The sequence below is a fragment of the Pleurodeles waltl genome, chromosome 12, assembly GCF_031143425.1.
Source record: "Pleurodeles waltl isolate 20211129_DDA chromosome 12, aPleWal1.hap1.20221129, whole genome shotgun sequence".
Lineage (NCBI taxonomy): Eukaryota > Metazoa > Chordata > Amphibia > Caudata > Salamandridae > Pleurodeles > Pleurodeles waltl.
This window is the reverse complement of record NC_090451.1, coordinates 118,410,593-118,424,875: the sequence shown is the minus strand read 5'-3', so window position 1 is coordinate 118,424,875 and position 14,283 is coordinate 118,410,593. Positions and strand designations below refer to the sequence as shown.

The 14,283-nt window shown below is 49.2% G+C and overlaps 2 non-coding genes across 2 annotated transcripts; both read right to left on the bottom strand.

Annotated features, from left to right (window-relative positions):
* Positions 1 to 10,375: 10,375 nt before the first annotated feature.
* Positions 10,376 to 10,449, bottom strand: TRNAI-AAU (transfer RNA isoleucine (anticodon AAU)). The gene has a single exon. It is a non-coding gene; the product is annotated as a tRNA-Ile (tRNA).
* A 3,556-nt stretch (positions 10,450 to 14,005) lies between these two features.
* Positions 14,006 to 14,079, bottom strand: TRNAI-AAU (transfer RNA isoleucine (anticodon AAU)). Its single transcript has one exon. It is a non-coding gene; the product is annotated as a tRNA-Ile (tRNA).
* Positions 14,080 to 14,283: the final 204 nt, after the last annotated feature.

The following is a 14,283-nucleotide window of genomic DNA, read 5'->3' as shown; positions in this document are numbered from 1 at the left end:
GGTCTAGACATATTTAAACAGTGTCAATTTGATAGAAGAATTCTGGAAAATTCAGAGGGTAGGCATCAATGTTTTTTTTCCCTTTGGGTGGATGTGGCATTAAAGAGTTTGAAGACCACTGGTCTAAGTGGACACTAATACACCTGGATCCTCCTGAATTCCTCGCAACAGATGCCAGCAAACCTGGCTGGAGAGCTACTGTGTTGGACTGATCCTGTCGATTCAAGTGGTCTTTCCTAGAGAGTCGGAGGTCATGGAAGTAGATGGAGTTGATGGTAAGCTTCAGGGCTTTGAAGTTTTCCCATCATCATCTGTCTCAGAAAAATGTGCTAGTAAAGACAGAGAATAAGGTAGCGGTCTTTTATATTAACCAGCAGTGAAGCATGCATTCAAAATCCCTCAATGCAATAGCAGAACAATTGGGCTATTGGGCAGAGATCAACCTGTTGCATACGTCGGCAGTACACATCAAGGGCACCGACAATGTGATGGCAGACAGCTGGAGGTTTCCAAATTTGCTGGAGTTGACGTTATCCAGGTCGTTGTTTTGAGAGATATGCCGAGAGTTTGTGAAACCCTTTCTGGATCTCTTTTCAAACAACGACAATGCTCATCTTTGTCGATTCTGATCCAGGTTTCCGGAACAAGGAGCCTAGGTAGTGGACGTATTGGTGATAAAGTGGCTGAGAAGTCTCCTTTATACATTCCCCCCCTTTTTATTGATCCAGATGGTCCTCTTCAAGTCTCAGCAGGGGGCAGGGAACTTGATTCTTGTTGGCCCTGATTGGCCAGAGATGTCATGGTTTCCTCTTCTGAACCCCTGGCTCTTCTACCTCCTTGGGTACTGCTCAAGTGTGTCTCTTCTCAGAACGTCGTCCCTGACCTTCTTGCTCCAACTCACTCTATCGCTTTGGAGGTTGAGAAGTCTGGACTGCTAGCAAAGGGTCTTTCCTCTTCCTTAGTGGAGTTAATTCAGCACTCCAGCAGGCCTTCTACTTCGAAGTCTTACTCAAAGAACTGGAAGTCCTTTCAGACGTGATGTTCTGCTCATGATCTTTTGGCACCTACCTGTAGTTTGTCTGCTATTTTGCATTTTCTTCTGAATGGGTTTCACTTGAATCTCTTTCCACTCTGAAAGCTCATTGGTTTGAGATTAAGGCTTTTAGGGACTTTTCTGAACTTTCATCGATGTTACACTCTTTGGTGTCTAGACTGTTATGATCTTTTGTCAATGGTAAGAACAATGAAAAATCCCTTTTCTCCAACTCAGAATCTTCCTACTCTTTTATAGGCTTTGCAATTTTATCTCTTTGAAGGTCTGGATACTGTACAATTAAAGATTGTCTCCTATAAAGTTATTTTCCTATTTGCTATCGCCTTGCTGAGAACAATTGGGGAGCTGGGAGCCTTAAAATGCTGTCCTCTCTTCATTTGATACTTTGGAAGATGGGGTAACTTTAAGGCCTAGCCCTACCTTTGCTGCAAAGGTTAAGTCTATTTTTGATAGATCTTATGAAATAATTCTTCCTTCTTTCATTCCCTCTCCTTCCTCTCCTGAGGAACATTTGTTGAATACACTTGATGTTTAAAGAGCTCTTTTCATTTATGTCACCAGGCCTCTGCAGTTCAAGAAAACCGACTCCTTGTTTGTGACTTTTGGACAGCCTGGAAAAGACAAGAAGGTGACTTTTATGACTCTGAGTAGGTGGATGTGCAGAGGCCGCCCCCGCAGGGGGCATGAAGGGCCGGCGCCTTAACGGCCGCCTTGGCCCGAAAGGGACCGGTCTAACCGGTTTGGGGAGGGCGCGCCCAACAAAGGAGCGTCGCACCCCCCTTCCCCCCCAGGATGACCATAAAGTGGGGAGTGGGCCAGGTACGACCCCTCCAATAGCAGGGGGGTTGCAACTTTCAAACCCCCCAATGAAACCTCCCTAGGGAGGTGAGGGGGGGGTCAAGAATGGGGATTTAAGGAGCGCGCCCTACAGGTCCTCCCAAATTCAGGACCAGCTGGTCCAGGACGACGCGCGCCACCAAAGAAAGAAGCATCGAGGTGACTTGCAGCCGTTACACCCCCCCCTTACCTGCTTTCCACGAGGATAAGCGCAACTCTGCCAGTCGGACGAAGGGTTGCACCGCGGGTTCGCTTCCCAGATCCGGCGTCCTCGTCCAGATCGTAGCCCACGGTAATCGGTACATTTACACCCCAGAGTCCCTGCCGAGGCGGACCGCGCCAGCAGCGCGACGCGACGCCCGGTGGGTGGCTAGTCCGAGCCAGACCGACCGCACAGCGCTATCGAACAGCGCCAGCAACTGCGTGGGGGACCGCGTTTTTTAACGCGACGCGACCCCGGGCAGTTGCGACCGAGCCGCCAACGAGCGCGCGGCTCGCATCGAAGGACTTCGCCATCGCTGTGTGGCATTGGGGGGAACCTACCACGGTACGTGACGCGTCCGCGGCCAGACTCGTGCAGAGCCGGCACCGTGCGCTCAGCACGCACCACAGGACAGCACCATCGCATAGGGAGACCAAGCGTCGTGACGCGACGCGACCCCTGAACAGAGCGGTTCAGACCAGCGGAGAGCGCACGGCCCGGCACCAAGAGCATTGCATTGGGGGACAGCGTTCGCAACTGCAACGCGCCCCGGAAGAGGTTTCGGCCGAAGCGGCAGCAGGAGGACCGGTTACCCGCGACTCAAAGCGGTTTGGGCTGTCAGAGAGCGCACGGCTCTCACTACATAGCAATACCTTCGCCTCGGGGGACCGCGTGTATTAACGCGACGCGACCCCGGGCTCAAGGAGCGTTAGCTCAGCGGCAAGATCACACCCCCAACGTGCCGGCAATCACTATAGCAACGCCAGGGGCCGGAAAAGCGGACACACCCCCAGCGTGCCGGCAAGCACTAACAACAACGCCAGGGGCCGGAAAACTCGGCAAATTTACTCTTCAGGGCCTGCAGGGGACCGCGCACAAGCGCGACGTGACCCTGCAGCACGAGCACTCACTTTCCCAGTATCAAGGCAACGCAAAGAAGAAGTAATTAGCTGAATCCCAGCCTGGGGCCAAAACCAGCACATATCTGTTTGACCTGAGTTAAGCGAAATGGAGGAGGACCACGCAGCAGAGCAGCAGGACGATTTGGAAAGCATGATAGCGCACATGAGGGCAGAAGCGCTGAAGCGAGGCAAAGATTGGCTTTGCGCCAAGATGGAGGACGAGAGCAGGGAACCCACTGAGGACACCACATCGCCGCCGGAGAAGACACCAGAGAGAGCAGCTCTCCCACCACAGAAACCAAGCAGGCGGCGAAGAGCGGAGGGGAAGCAAGCAAGCAACCCAACCAAGAAAGCAAGGGTCGTGATCCAGAACGCAGAGGTCGAGGCAGCGGCGTCACCGACGGAGGGCGGAACGAGCGCACCAGCAGAGGGTGAGCATATAAGCGCAATTATCAAAGAATGTTTTAAGTCACTGGCGCCACTGCTGTTGCGGGGGGACGGGGCAGGGTCAAATGTAGACAGGACCCAACCCATGGGCAGACATCCAAACACCCCAATAAATACAGTAGAGCCCCCCGCCCCAAGCGATCCCTTGTCGGCTTGGGGAGCGCCAGCGAGAACCACTGCGCCCAATACAGGTAACCCACCTGAATCATACGCAAGGCCCTCATTGGGCCCCGCCTCCATGACAACCAAAGCAGCAGGCCTTGCGACTGCTATCCCATTCCCAGTGAAAGAAAGAATATGCGAAAAGAGTTCATAGATATTTTTACACTGCTAGAAATCCAGCTGGAGGGCATAGACCTCACGGTATGCGATAAGAAAGACGATGATAGAAGAGAAAGGAAGAGGGCTAGAAAAGAGAGAAACTTTGAGAACTGGCTAGACGCATTTAGGATAATGGCCTGCGTCATAGTAGAGAAATTCCCTCACTGCGCAGCGGACCTCTGGCTTTACGAGTCCAAGATTCACGAGGCACATCGCCAATTCCCCGGGGATGCCTGGCTAGAATACGATAAAAGTTTTAGACTAAAAATGCAAGCCCACCCAGAAATGGAGTGGAACCAGGAGGATGTATTGAGCTACATCCACAAAATGATGGTCGCAAGGGAAGTTAACGCATGGGCGGGAAGAGGGGACCAGCCCTTTCGGAATGGCTTTAGCAAAGGGAGACACGAGAAATTTAAAGCGCCCCAGAAGAATAGAACCTGGCATAGCGTGAAACCACAAGGCGAAAAGGGATCACAGGCTATATGTTGGAAATTTGACACAGAGGAGTGTTCCTGGGGGCAGAACTGCAAATTTAAACACTGCTGCTCCACCTGCGGGGGGGATCACCCAGCTTCCACTTGTAGAAAGAGAAGACACAAGTCAGACAAAAAAGATAGGAAAAAGAAGCATTAATGACCACCCCCCCCCTCAGAGCGCTGACCAACCAGTTGAATTTCAAATTAGCCAAATCACCAATCAATACAACCACCCTGAGGAAGCTAGCCAACGCATACCACAACAAATGCGACGCAATCACGCTTGTGAAGGGTTTTGAGGAAGGTTTCCCTATCCCAATAACGGGGCAGATAGCTGGGGGGAACACAAAGAACTTGAAATCAGCCGCTGAGCATCCCCTGGTTATCCGGCAAAAAATCAGCAAAGAATTGAAGTTGGGGCGCATCGAGGGCCCTCTTTCCCCCCCTTTCCCTACAGACCTAATTATCTCACCACTAGGGGTGGTGCCAAAGAAAGCACCTGGTCAGTTCAGACTAATACACCACCTCTCTTTCCCAGAGGGCACATCAGTAAACAATGCAATCCCAGTAGAAGCGTGCACAGTGGGCTACGCCATGCTAGACGACGCAATAGACATAATCAGGACAACAGGCAAGCGGGCACTCCTGGCGAAGGCTGACATTGAATCCGCCTTCCGGCTCCTGCCAGTGCACCCGGACAGTTTCCACCTGCTAGGTTTCCAACACGAGGGGCAGACATTCATAGATAAAGCAATGCCAATGGGCTGCTCCATTGCGTGCGCATATTTCGAGCGGTTCAGCACATTTTTAGAATGGCCACTCCACAACAGGCACCCAGCAGGGGGAAAATGCACTACTTGGATGATTTCCTATTCATAGGCGGGGCGGAGGAAACCACATGCGCCAGCCTCCTGGGAGCATTCCAAACACTAACTGAAGAATTGGGAGTTCCCCTAGCAGAAGACAAGACAGTGGGGCCCACCACCTCACTTGTATTCCTGGGCATAGAATTAGACACGGTCACAGGCACATCCAGGCTGCCGCGCGAAAAAGTAACTGAGCTAAAGGCAGACATCAGGGCCATGCTGGGCAGACAGAAAGCAACCCTAGGCGAGTTGCAGAGCATGGTGGGCAAACTCAATTTCGCCACAAGAGTTATCCCAGCAGGCAGGGTGTTCGCCAGGCGCCTGAGCCGGTTGACAGCAGGGCTGCGTGAGAAACACCATCACGTGAGACTGGGAAGCGGGGTCAAAAGAGACCTCGCCATGTGGGACTCCTTTTTGGAGGAATTCAACGGCCAGCTCATATGGAGAAAAGGCTGGGTGGTTGCCAGGGAGATCTCTCTATTTACAGACGCCGCAGGCGGCTGTGGTTTCGGGGCCATCCTGGGGAAGGAGTGGTGTGCGGCAAAATGGCCACGCAGGTGGTTGGAGCTAGGGATCACCAAGAACATCACCTTCCTAGAGCTATTCCCCATAATAGTCGCACTAACAATATGGAAATCTCAGCTAAAAAATTTGAAAATAACCCTGTGGTCAGACAACCTAGGAGTGGTCATGGCCATTAACAAAGGATCGGCATCTTGCCACAACACCTTGAGATTGCTTAGGCGTTTAGTTTCCATCCAGTTGAGAAACAACCTGGACATCAGGGCAAGGCATGTAGAGGGCGCAAAGAACTCACGTGCGGACGCCCTTTCTCGTTCTCAGATGGACAGGTTCAGGAAACTCGCTCCAGAGGCAAACCACAGGATGACCACCTTCCCAGTAGAGCTATGGGATCTGGCAGAGCAGACCTGTCCGTTCTAGTAAAGAGCGCTTTCACGCCTGAAACCCAGCAGAGGTATGATAAGTATACCAAGGTTTTTATGGACATGGGGGGCTTAGAATCATTAACCAACGCCGCAGAAACCAGGCGAGCAGCAGAGCATTTCATCCTCCGGGCATTCGAACAGGGAAAAACCAAGTCCTGGGCACAAGCACACCTTGCGGCGGTCGCCCACCATTCAAAATTACAGTTGGGATTGGACCCCACCGGCTCGCACTATATAAAAACAGCCATGAAAGGCTGGAAACGCCTAGAGGGGCGCAGAAAAGACACCAGACGCCCCATTGATTTCAGCAAACTAACTAAGCTAATAAATTCCCTGCAGCTCGTAGCGGAGGACCGGTACGAGCAGCTACTTTTCAGGGCAGCCTTCACCACAGCGTTCTTTGGGGCTTTCAGGGTGGGTGAGCTGGCGGCAGCCGCCAAGCTCTCAGGGGACAAGTCATGCTTACAGATCGGGGACTGTCATCTAGAACCAGAAGAGATACGGCTAACCCTGAGACGATCAAAAACGGACCAAGCAGGCCAGGGCACTAGCATCAGATTAAAGCGCATAAACCAACCAAAGTACTGCCCAGTGGTCAGCATAGGAGAGTATTTGCAGGCTCGCCCGGCCGGGCCAGGCCCCCTGTTCAAACATGCCAACGGGGACAACCTGAGCAGGTTCCAGTTCACCGCGGTCATGCGGAAAGCCCTAGGGAGGGAAGGTTTCCCAGCGGCGGATTTCAGTGCCCATTCATTTCGCATCGGGGCAGCCACCACCGCAGCCGCACTGGGGCTTGAAGCAAACGCAATCAAAGCAGTTGGTAGATGGCGTTCCAACGCTTTCAAAAGTTACATTCCGTCTCACCTATTGTGACGGTATCTTGTCATTCCAGGGGCGGGGGCACCCCCCAAGGTCACATGGATCATAGGGCACTCATTTGTTTCCAGACTGGAGGCATGGTGGAAACGGAACGGAAGGTCGCACCCAAAGGACAGACCAGCAAACAGGATACGGTGGTGGGGATTTCCAGGCATGAGATGGGCACAGCTCCAGGCTGCAATTGAAAAAATTATCGAATCCGCCCAAGAACACCCGGACGCCATTATCATCCACCTGGGGGGCAACGAGCTGACCACGTTGGGGAGGAAGACACTCCTCAACAACATAAAAGAGGTCCTGTGGAGCATCGCCAGGCGGCTAGGACACACCACCATCATTTGGTCAGAGCTAATCCCCCGGATCAGGTGGCGTGGGGCAACTTCAGACAGTGCAGCGGATAACTCCAGGAGAAAGCTAAACCTGGCAGTCGCCAAGTACTGCAAATACAACGGGTGGGAAAGCATCCGGCATGGCCTGATCCACCTGAGGAGACCAGAGCTCTATGCGCCGGACGGCGTACATTTATCAGAGGAAGGGTTGACCATCTTTTGGTCCAACCTAGCGGCTAGTCTGGCATAAAAAAGAAAAAAAAAAAAGAAAAAAAAACACGAAGGGGGAGTTGCCAGGAGACGTAAGCCTCACTGGCAGCGTGGCGAAAGACAGCGAAAGTTTTACCAAAAAATCATTGGTGGACACACCTAGTAAGGGGGTGTGCGGACAAAAGCCACACACCTTGGGATGCCTCACGGCAGGGTGTAAGATGGCAAAGTAAGGGGGCTAAGCAGAACACGGCACTTGCAGCCCAGAACCGCCATATCGGATGGCAGGGCATTTAGCACGCCAGGTAGCGAGTTGGGCCTATTTCCAAGAACTGAAGGCTACCCCCAAATAAACAACACTGGTAAAACAAACACTGTCGGTGAGAGCCTTCTCCATAAAAGGAAAATGGGACTGCTAAATTCAGAGGACAATGGAACGCATGACAAATTGTCAAATGGAGAACTTAGACGTGTAAGGGTTGATAACTAAAGAATGCACAAGACAAAAGTTATTTGACATTTGTACTAAACGCTGGTTGATCATTGACCGAACTGCATAACCTGTAAATATGTTAACATTGAGGCAGTCACACGATCGCTTGTCCACACTAATAAAGCGGCCAATTGATTCCACTGTAAAGATTTGATAAAGTGGCATTTTGTATGCTAAGAATTACATGTACTGTACTGGATGTCAATTGGTGTCTATCACCGGGCCTGTAGTGTGCCAAGTGCGGGAGTTAGTGCAGAGGCCGCCCCCGCAGGGGGCATGAAGGGCCGGCGCCTTAACGGCCGCCTTGGCCCGAAAGGGACCGGTCTAACCGGTTTGGGGAGGGCGCGCCCAACAAAGGAGCGTCGCACCCCTCTTCCCCCCCAGGATGACCATAAAGTGGGGAGTGGGCCAGGTACGACCCCTCCAATAGCAGGGGGGTTGCAACTTTCAAACCCCCCAATGAAACCTCCCTAGGGAGGCGAGGGGGGGGTCAAGAATGGGGATTTAAGGAGCGCGTCCTACAGGTCCTCCCAAATTCAGGACCAGCTGGGCCAGGACGACGCGCGCCACCAAAGAAAGAACCACCCTCCCACCCCAACGAAGAGGCTTACAGTCGCAAGTCAGACTTAAGGCGGAAGACAGCGAAAGTTTTACCCAAAAATCATTGGTGGACACACCTAGTAAGGGGGTGTGCGGACAAAACCCACACACCTTGGGATGCCTCACGGCAGGGTGTAAGATGGCAAAGTAAGGGGGCTAAGCGGAACACGGCACTCGCAGCCCAGAACCGCCATATCGGATGGCAGGGCATTTAGCACGCCAGGTAGCGAGTTGGGCCTATTTCCAAGAACTGAAGGCTACCCCCAAATAAACAACACTGGTAAAACAAACACTGTCGGTGAGAGCCTTCTCCATAAAAGGAAAATGGGACTGCTAAATTCAGAGGACAATGGAACGCATGACAAATTGTCAAATGGAGAACTTAGACGTGTAAGGGTTGATAACTAAAGAATGCACAAGACAAAAGTTATTTGACATTTGTACTAAACGCCGGTTGATCATTGACCGAACTGCATAACCTGTAAATATGTTAACATTGAGGCAGTCACACGATCGCTTGTCCACACTAATAAAGCGGCAATTGATTCCACTGTAAAGATTTGATAAAGTGGCATTTTGTATGCTAAGAATTACATGTACTGTACTGGATGTCAATTGGTGTCTATCACCGGGCCTGTAGTGTGCCAAGTGCGGGAGTTATAAGACGTCAATTTTTCTGGCTTTGCAAGGCTTTTTAGAAAATCTTCCAGGTCAGGGATGGTCTACGAGAGGAATGGCCACCTCCTGGGTTGAATTCCAGTGAGTAACAATCTAGGAAATTCCTAGGGTGGTTACTTGGGCCTCAGGGCATACATTTGTCAAGCATTATCGCTTAATAAATTTTCTGTTTTGCATTTGAGTACCAATGTTTTGAACTCTGCATTACCCTAAGTCCATCTTGTCCTTGTCACAAACATTACATCCTGCCCACCTTCCCATCAGTCCTTTGGCAAGGGCTTGGCACCCAGGTTGGGTGATTGGCGCTAGCATTTAAGAATCCTCCTGTTCTTTCTTCCTCTTGGAGGGTGACATCACTTTACTTTGTGATGACTGTCACAAGGACGCAATGGACTAAGGCTAATGAAGATTACCAATAAGTAACCAACGCATCACCACTCTTTCTGAATGTGTGTGGCTCATTCTGCAGGACTTGTTCTTTGTATGATTCCTGGATTTTCAGAAGCCCTTTGATGGCAGCACCCCCACACTGAAAATTGTTTCAGCACCACTGGACAAGGGTCAGTTGTCATGCTCATCTGCGGCGTAAATTTGCATTGAAGTAGTCTAACTCCCCAGGTCCTGTCTTTTGCTCAATTTGCCTTTGTGAGTTTTCTCTCAATCACTGTTGATTTCCTTTGATCTTTCTTTCTTCTTTCACTTCACCTTCGCCTTCAGTGTATCTTTCGGCCCTGTTAAGAGACACGCCCCCTTGTAGCCACTTCTTTACTTCTGTCACCTAATTATTTTCCTATCCTTTCCCCTGTAACGTTGCTGATCCTAGCTATAGCATGACTATCCAGAATCTGTTCACCTGAGTTATGTTCCTCTTATCCCCACGCATCTAATAATCAGCTCTTGGTCTCCCTCCACCTCTCACGTGACATAGTCTGAGCCAGAGTCTCCATCTTGGAGAGACAATCTCTTGCACTTCTGTTGTTCTACTGGCGCTGCCGGCTTGAGCTTTGGTCAGAAGTGGCAAAAGAAGGACTAATGGATAGTGAACGTGTACTGGAGCAACAGAGTGTATGGATTTACAAGAGTTTGATTATATGAGAAAAAAAGAGTTTACTTGAGAGAAATAACTTAACTTGGCCCGTACGGGGATCGAACCCGCGACCTTGGCGTTATTAGCACCACGCTCTAACCAACTGAGCTAACCAGCCATGAATGACAGTTATCCTTTTTCCATGACATGCAGATACACAGAAGAGTCGGTCTCACTATCGCAATTCCTTCATACTTTTCTCCCTCCGTCCCCTGTCTGGATTGCAATAACAAGAGCTGTTGAGTGCTGCACGCCAGTCTCAGTGCCTCTTCTTTCAGTCAATGTCACTGTGTGCTGTGATATCTTTGTAACATTGGTTGTTGCCGGAAGAAAAGGAAAGGATGGATAGGATTTCTATTCTTTTACAACAAAACCCAAAATGCATCGGCTTGCTTGCTCATTAAGTTTACAAGGCCAGCTGCTTTTGAGATATTCTAATTATAGTGGTTATTCGGCGTTGGAGGTAAGAGAGTTGTTTTTAGGTCTGGCCGTTCCTTCTGCTTTAAATTACTCTAGCTCATGTCAACAAAGTAACAACAAAACATAGCCAACGGTTTGTTGCTCAAGCCTTCCCTACTGCACCTTCCCATGTCTCTCCTGCCGACCACAGTGCAGGAAATTTGAGTTTGCATTTGCGCAAAGAGACGTACAACACAAGAAGGCGCGCTTTCGTGCGCCGGGCACCACCCGGCCTGTGCATTCCTCACTGCCGTGAGATCAGTTTACTCAGCAGAGCATGACGCTGCAATTGGTTAGTAAGGCCTGCCTGACCAGAATAGTATATTTGGGGTCATGTTTTTGATTGCATTTTTAAAACAGTAACAGAACTTAACTGCAATGTTTAAATAGGTCTAGACATATTTAAACAGTGTCAATTTGATAGAAGAATTCTGGAAAATTCAGAGGGGAGGCACCAATGTTTTTTTTTCCCTTTGGGTGGATGTGGCATTAAAGAGTTTGAAGACCACTGGTCTAAGTGGACACTAATACACCTGGATCCTCCTGAATTCCTGGCAACAGATGCCAGCAAACCTGGCTGGAGAGCTACTGTGTTGGACTGATCCTGTCGATTCAAGTGGTCTTTCCTAGAGAGTCGGAGGTCATGGAAGTAGATGGAGTTGATGGTAAGCTTCAGGGCTTTGAAGTTTTCCCATCATCATCTGTCTCAGAAAAATGTGCCAGTAAAGACAGAGAATAAGGTAGCGGTCTTTTACATTAACCAGCAGTGAAGCATGCATTCAAAATCCCTCAATGCAATAGCAGAACAATTGGGCTATTGGGCAGAGATCAACCTGTTGCATACGTCGGCAGTACACATCAAGGGCACCGACAATGTGATGGCAGACAGCTGGAGGTTTCCAAATTTGCTGGAGTTGACGTTATCCAGGTCGTTGTTTTGAGAGATATGCAGAGAGTTTGTGAAACCCTTTCTGAATCGCTTTTCAAACAAGGACAATGCTCATCTTTGTCGATTCTGATCCAGGTTTCCGGAACAAGGAGCCTAGGAAGTGGACGTATTGGTGATAAAGTGGCTGAGAAGTCTCCTTTATACATTCCCCCCCTTTTTATTGATCCAGATGGTTCTCTTCAAGTCTCAGCAGGGGGGAGGGAACTTGATTCTTGTTGGCCCTGATTGGCCAGAGATGTCATGGTTTCCTCTTCTGAACCCCTGGCTCTTCTATCTCCTTGGGTACTGCTCAAGTGTGTCTCTTCTCAGAACGTCGTCCCTGACCTTCTTGCTCCAACTCACTCTATCGCTTTGGAGGTTGAGAAGTCTGGACTGCTAGCAAAGGGTCTTTCCTCTTCCTTAGTGGAGTTATTTCAGCACTCCAGCTGGCCTTCTACTTCGAAGTCTTACTCAAAGAACTGGAAGTCCTTTCAGACGTGATGTTCTGCTCATGATCTTTTGGCACCTACCTGTAGTTTGTCTGCTATTTTGCATTTTCTTCAGAATGGGTTTCACTTGAATCTCTTTCCACTCTGAAAGCTCATTGGTTTGAGATAAAGGCTTTTAGGGACTTTTCTGAACTTTCATCGATGTTACACTGTTTGGTGTCTAGACTGTTCTGATCTTTTGTCAATGGTAAGAACAATGAAAAATCCCTTTTCTCCAACTCAGAATCTTCTTACTCTTTTATAGGCTTTGCAATTTTATCTCTTTGAAGGTCTGGATACTGTACAATTAAAGATTGTCTCCTATAAAGTTATTTTCCTATTTGCTATCGCCTTGCTGAGAACAATTGGGGAGCTGGGAGCCTTAAAATGCTGTCCTCTCTTCATTTGATACTTTGGAAGATGGGGTAACTTTAAGGCCTAGCCCTACCTTTGCTGCAAAGGTTAAGTCTATTTTTGATAGATCTTAGGAAATAATTCTTCCTTCTTTCATTCCCTCTCCTTCCTCTCCGGAGGAACATTTGTTGAATACACTTGATGTTTAAAGAGCTCTTTTCATTTATGTCACCAGGCCTCTGCAGTTCAGGAAAACCGACTCCTTGTTTGTGACTTTTGGACAGCCTGGAAAAGACAAGAAGGTGACTTTTATGACTCTGAGTAGGTGGATTAAGTTGTCAATTTTTCTGGCTTTGCAAGGCTTTTTAGAAAATCTTCCAGGTCAGGGGTGGTCTACGAGAGGAATGGCCACCTCCTGGGTTGAATTCCAGTGAGTAACAATCTAGGAAATTCCTAGGGTGGTTACTTGGGCCTCAGGGCATACATTTGTCAAGCATTATCACTTAATACATTTTCTGTTTTGCATTTGAGTACCAATGTTTTGAACTCTGCATTACCCTAAGTCCATCTTGTCCTTGTCACAAACATTACATCCTGCCCACCTTCCCATCAGTCCTTTGGCAAGGGCTTGGCACCCAGGTTGGGTGCATGGCGCTAGCATTTAAGAATCCTCCTGTTCTTTCTTCCTCTTGGAGGGTGACATCACTTTACTTTGTAATGACTGTCACAAGGACGCAATGGACTAAGGCTAATGAAGATTACCAATAAGTAACCAACGCATCACCACTCTTTCTGAATGTGCGTGGCTCATTCTGCAGGACTTGTTCTTTGCATGATTCCTGGATTTTCAGAAGCCCCTTGATGGCAGCACCCCCACACTGAAACATTTTTCAGCACCACTGGACAAGGGTCAGTTGTCATGCTCATCTGCGGCGTAAATTTGCATTGAAGTAGTCTAACTCCCCAGGTCCTGTCTTTTGCTCAATTTGCCTTTGTGAGTTTTCTCTCAATCACTGTTGATTTCCTTTGATCTTTCTTTCTTCTTTCACTTAACCTTCGCCTTCAGTGTATCTTTCGGCCCTGTTAAGAGACACGCCCCCTTGTAGCCACTTCTATACTTCTGTCACCTAATTATTTTCCTATCCTTTCCCCTGTAACGTTGCTGATCCTAGTTATGTTCCTCTTATCCCGACGCATCTAATAATCAGCTCTTGGTCTCCCTCCACCTCTCACGTGACATAGTCTGAGCCAGTGTCTCCATCTTGGAGAGACAATCTGTTGCACTTCTGTTGTTCTACTGGCGCTGCCGGCTTGAGCTTTGGTCAGAAGTGGCAAAAGAAGGAGTAATGGAAAGGGAACGTGTACTGGAGCAACAGAGTGTATGGATTTACAAGCGTTTGATTAAATGAGAAAAAAAGAGTTTACTTGAGAGAAAAAACTTAACTTGGCCCGTACGGGGATCGAACCCGCGACCTTGGCGTTATTAGCACCATGCTCTAACCAACTGAGCTAACCAGCCATGAATGACAGAGTTATCCTTTTTCCATGACATGCAGATACACAGAAGAGTCGGTCTCACTATCACAATTCCTTCATACTTTTCTCCCTCCGTCCCCTGTCTGGATTGCAATAACAAGAGCTGTTGAGTGCTACACGCCAGCCTCAGTGCCTCTTCTTTCAGTCAATGTCACTGTGTGCTGTGATATCTTTGTAACATTGGTTG